This window comes from Schistocerca gregaria, chromosome 3, assembly GCF_023897955.1.
Source record: "Schistocerca gregaria isolate iqSchGreg1 chromosome 3, iqSchGreg1.2, whole genome shotgun sequence".
Classification (NCBI taxonomy): Eukaryota; Metazoa; Arthropoda; class Insecta; order Orthoptera; family Acrididae; genus Schistocerca; species Schistocerca gregaria.
Window position 1 is genome coordinate 2,305,599 of NC_064922.1, and position 6,308 is coordinate 2,311,906.

Here is a 6,308-nt window from a genome sequence, read left to right on the forward strand (position 1 = left end):
CAACACTTACAATGCACTGACCACAAAAAATTGAGGCGCCGCGGCTTGAACCCTGCACCTTTCACATGCGAAGCGAACGCTCTACCAACTGAGCTACGCCACATGCACGACCAAACTGCGCTATTCCCCATTCTTTGCGACTCTGATGCGCACGGACACGATGGTTGGTTGGTTTGTAGCGGTGAAGGGAGCAGAGTACAAAGGCGCGGACACGTTCATATACACAAAAGTTCCAAGTAGTTTCGATGCTCTTGTATTACAAATGCAAATTCCGTCTGTTTTTAACGACTTAAATTGAAAGAACCGTCACAAATTGCTCAGTTTTCACTCCTTGTCGACAATCATACAGCACCTGAGGTAACAAACACATCTCGAGCCCCATTGTGCACTCCATTATTCATGCCAACTCAGTGCCTCGCTCTTTACTACTGTGTACCAATCTTGTCGTCCAACTGCAAAACACTGGGCCACAACAAGTTTCCGCGTCTCCATTGCACTGCGCATACTACAAAACGCTCCCCAAACTTGGCACTCACCCACGCAGCCGACTTTTCCGACTTTCCCGGACGCTCACGCTAGTGACAGCATTTATTATAGTTCGACGTCGCGCCAAAGCGTATGAGCACATTTCGCCTACGGCTTAGGCCGCCCTCCTAGTGTGGCTGCTCGGTGTCTGCAGGCAGCGAGGGTCTGCTAGCTTCCTGTGTTCGCACCTATGTCACCTGTGCTTGCTTGTCAGAGACAGACTATCGCAAAACATACAACTCACTCCATGAATTGATTGCTACGGCATCTGTTATCAGCAGTCACAACTAGCAACACCAGTAGCAGCCGACTTCACGCAAAGAATAGGAATGTGCAGTGGGATTTACGTGAACTCGGCGCAAGGCAGATCTTTCCGACATAGGCTTGAGAATCTTACGGGAACACTTGTACTGTTTCTAAATAAAGTGTAGGCGTGGGAGGAGGGTGCTTCCCGCGCACTAATAACAGCACGCTTGCCAATTGTGGATGCTAATCATTCGCTTGTATCTTCCTAGACACATCTGCAGGCTGAGAATTATTCCACTTGCATGGCAAGGTGCGCATGTAGGTGTGTTAAAAATTCTGGAGGCACTGGGTATTGATCCCAGTACCTCTCGCATACTAAGCGAGCGCTCTACCATCTGAGCTACGCCCGTCCCCCACGAAGACTAACGGTGCTACATACAGCCATATAGACGACACAGACCCTTGCACTCCCATTATTCAGCAGACAAACACTACTCTCTATGTATCTGTTAGGGTGTATTTCAGGCTTCGTGCATTCTGTATCGAATCGTAGTTGGCCACAATGAAAGTGGCACGTATAACGTTGAAAATAGAGTTCGGACACCGCTCTGAGTAAGACGAACGTGTTGTCCACCCTCTAGACTTCAATGAGGTTAAGCCGTGATACCTAAGACAGATCTGCACTCGATGACACCTCGATAACAGCCGGTCCCCACACTTACATCTTGCTCTCCTTACGTCAGTATACATCATATCAGTCTGTGACGCTGGCTTTGCAACATCTTGCGTGCCTTTAGGTTCGCCGCGACCAACACTTACAATGCACTGACCACAAAAAATTGAGGCGCCGCGGCTTGAACCCTGCACCTTTCACATGCGAAGCGAACGCTCTACCAACTGAGCTACGCCACATGCACGACCAAACTGCGCTATTCCCCATTCTTTGCGACTCTGATGCGCACGGACACGATGGTTGGTTGGTTTGTAGCGGTGAAGGGAGCAGAGTACAAAGGCGCGGACACGTTCATATACACAAAAGTTCCAAGTAGTTTCGATGCTCTGGTATTACAAATGCAAATTCCGTCGGTTTTTAACGTGTTAAATTGAAAGAGCCGTCACAAATTGCTCCCTTTTCACTCCTTGTCGACAATCATACAGCACCTGAGGTAACAAACACATCTCGAGCCCCATTGTGCACTCCATTATTCATGCCAACTCAGTGCCTCGCTCTTTACTACTGTGTACTAATCTTGTCGTCCAACTGCAAAACACTGGGCCACAACAAGTTTCCGCGTCTCCATTGCACTGCGCATACTACAAAACGCTCCCCAAACTTGGCACTCACCCACGCAGCCGACTTTTCCGACTTTCCACGACGCTCACGCTAGTGACAGCATTATTTATAGTTCGACGTCGCACCAAAGCGAATGAGCACATTTCGCCTACGGCTTAGGCCGCCCTCCTAGTGTGGCTGCTCGGTGTCTGCAGGCAGCGAGGGTCTGCTAGCTTCCTGTGTTCGCACCTATGTCACCTGTGCTTGCTTGTCAGAGACAGACTATCGCAAAACATACAACTCACTCCATGAATTGATTGCTACGGCATCTGTTATCAGCAGTCACAACTAGCAACACCAGTAGCAGCCGACTGCACGCAAAGAATAGGAATGTGCAGTGGGATTTACGTGAACTCGGCGCAACGCAGATCTTTCCGACATAGGCTTGAGAATCTTACGGGAACACTTGTACTGTTTCTAAATAAAGTGTAGGCGTGGGAGTAGGGTGCTTCCCGCGCACTAATAACAGCACGCTTGCCAATTGTGGATGCTAATCATTCGCTTGTATCTTCCTAGACACATATGCAGGCTGAGACTTATTCCACTTGCATGGCAAGGTGCGCATGTAGGTGTGTTAAAAATTCTGGAGGCACTGGGTACTGATAGCAGTACCTCTCGCATACTAAGCGAGGGCTTTACCATCTGAGCTACTCCCGCCCCCCCCGAAGACTAATGGTGCTAGATACAGCCATATAGACGACACAGACACTTGCACTCCCATTATTCAGCAGACAAACACTACTCTCTATGTATCCGTTAGGGTGTCTTTCAGGTTTCGTGCATTCTGTATCGAATCGTAGTTGGCCACAATGAAAGTGGCACGTATAACGTCGAAAATAGAGTTCGGACACCGCTCTGAGTAAGACGAACGTGTTGTCCACCCTCTAGACTTCAATGAGGTTAAGCCGTGATACCTAAGACAGATCTGCACTCGATGACACCTCGATAACAGCCGTTCCCCACACTTACATCTTGCTCTCCTTACGTCAGTATACATCATATCAGTCTGTGACGCTGGCTTTGCAACATCTTGCGTGCCTTTAGGTTCGCCGCGACCAACACTTACAATGCACTGACCACAAAAAATTGAGGCGCCGCGGCTTGAACCCTGCACCTTTCACATGCGAAGCGAACGCTCTACCAACTGAGCTACGCCACATGCACGACCAAACTGCTCTATTCCCCATTCTTTGCGACTCTGATGCGCACGGACACGATGGTTGGTTGGTTTGTAGCGGTGAAGGGAGCAGAGTACAAAGGCGCGGACACGTTCTTATACACAAAAGTTCCAAGTAGTTTCGATGCTCTGGTATTACAAATGCAAATTCCGTCTGTTTTTAACGTCTTAAATTGAAAGAACCGTCACAAATTGCTCACTTTTCACTCCTTGTCGACAATCATACAGCACCTGAGGTAACAAACACATCTCGAGCCCCATTGTGCACTACATTATTCATGCCAACTCAGTGCCTCGCTCTTTACTACTGTGTACCAATCTTGTCGTCCAACTGCAAAACACTGGGCCACAACAAGTTTCTGCGTCTCCATTGCACTGCGCATACTACAAAACGCTCCCCAAACTTGGCACTCACCCACGCAGCCGACTTTTCCGACTTTCCAGGACGCTCACGCTAGTGACAGCATTATTTATAGTTCGACGTCGCGCCAAAGCGTATGAGCACATTTCGCCTACCGCTTAGGCCGCCCTCCTAATGTGGCTGCTCGGTGTCTGCAGGCAGCGAGGGTCTGCTAGCTTCCTGTGTTCGCACCTATGTCACCTATGCTTGCTTGTCAGAGACAGACTATCGCAAAACATACAACTCACTCCATGAATTGATTGCTACGGCATCTGTTATCAGCAGTCACAACTAGCAACACCAGTAGCAGCCGACTGCACGCAAAGAATAGGAATGTGCAGTGGGATTTACGTGAACTCGGCGCAAGGCAGATCTTTCCGACATAGGCTTGAGAATCTTACGGGAACACTTGTACTGTTTCTAAATTAAGTGTAGGCGTGGGAGGAGGGTGCTTCCCGCGCACTAATAACAGCACGCTTGCCAATTGTGGATGCTAATCATTCGCTTGTATCTTCCTAGACACATCTGCAGGCTGAGAATTATTCCACTTGCATGGCAAGGTGCGCATGTAGGTGTGTTAAAAATTCTGGAGGCACTGGGTATTGATCCCAGTACCTCTCGCATACTAAGCGAGCGCTCTACCATCTGAGCTACGCCCGTCCCCCACGAAGACTAACGGTGCTACATACAGCCATATAGACGACACAGACCCTTGCACTCCCATTATTCAGCAGACAAACACTACTCTCTATGTATCTGTTAGGGTGTATTTCAGGCTTCGTGCATTCTGTATCGAATCGTAGTTGGCCACAATGAAAGTGGCACGTATAACGTTGAAAATAGAGTTCGGACACCGCTCTGAGTAAGACGAACGTGTTGTCCACCCTCTAGACTTCAATGAGGTTAAGCCGTGATACCTAAGACAGATCTGCACTCGATGACACCTCGATAACAGCCGGTCCCCACACTTACATCTTGCTCTCCTTACGTCAGTATACATCATATCAGTCTGTGACGCTGGCTTTGCAACATCTTGCGTGCCTTTAGGTTCGCCGCGACCAACACTTACAATGCACTGACCACAAAAAAATGAGGCGCCGCGGCTTGAACCCTGCACCTTTCACATGCGAAGCGAACGCTCTACCAACTGAGCTACGCCACATGCACGTCCAAACTGCGCTATTCCCCATTCTTTGCGACTCTGATGCGCACGGACACGATGGTTGGTTGGTTTGTAGCGGTGAAGGGAGCAGAGTACAAAGGCGCGGACACGTTCATATACACAAAAGTTCCAAGTAGTTTCGATGCTCTGGTATTACAAATGCAAATTCCGTCGGTTTTTAACGTCTTAAATTGAAAGAGCCGTCACAAATTGCTCCCTTTTCACTCCTTGTCGACAATCATACAGCACCTGAGGTAACAAACACATCTCGAGCCCCATTGTGCACTCCATTATTCATGCCAACTCAGTGCCTCGCTCTTTACTACTGTGTACCAATCTTGTCGTCCAACTGCAAAACAATGGGCCACAACAAGTTTCCGCGTCTCCATTGCACTGCGCATACTACAAAACGCTCCCCAAACTTGGCACTCACCCACGCAGACGACTTTTCCGACTTTCCACGACGCTCACGCTAGTGACAGCATTATTCATAGTTCGACGTCGCGCCAAAGCGAATGAGTACATTTCGCCTACTGCTTAGGCCGCCATCCTAGTGTGGCTGCTCGGTGTCTGCAGGCAGCGAGGGTCTGCTAGCTTCCTGTGTTCGCACCTATGTCACCTGTGCTTGCTTGTCAGAGACAGACTATCGCAAAACATACAACTCACTCCATGAATTGATTGCTACGGCATCTGTTATCAGCAGTCACAACTAGCAACACCAGTAGCAGCCGACTGCACGCAAAGAATAGGAATGTGCAGTGGGATTTACGTGAACTCGGCGCAAGGCAGATCTTTCCGACATAGGCTTGAGAATCTTACGGGAACACTTGTACTGTTTCTAAATTAAGTGTAGGCGTGGGAGGAGGGTGCTTCCCGCGCACTAATAACAGCACGCTTGCCAATTGTGGATGCTAATCATTCGCTTGTATCTTCCTAGACACATCTGCAGGCTGAGAATTATTCCACTTGCATGGCAAGGTGCGCATGTAGGTGTGTTAAAAATTCTGGAGGCACTGGGTATTGATCCCAGTACCTCTCGCATACTAACCGAGGGCTCTACCATCTGGGCTACGCCTGCCACCCACGAAGGCTAATGTACTACATACAGCCATATAGACGACACAGACCCTTGCACTCCCATTATTCAGCAGACAAACACTACTCTCTATGTATCCGTTAGGGTGTATTTCTGGTTTCGTGCATTCTGTATCGAATCGTAGTTGGCCACAATGAAAGTGGCACGTATAACGTTGAAAATAGAGTTCAGACACCGCTCTGAGTAAGACGAACGTGTTGTCCACCCTCTAGATTTCAATGAGGTTAAGCCGTGATACCTAAGACAGATCTGCACTCGATGACACCTCGATAACAGCCGGTCCCCACACTTAGATCTTGCTCTCCTTACGTCAGTATACATCATATCAGTCTGTGACGCTGGCTTTGCAACATCTTGCGTGCCTTTAGG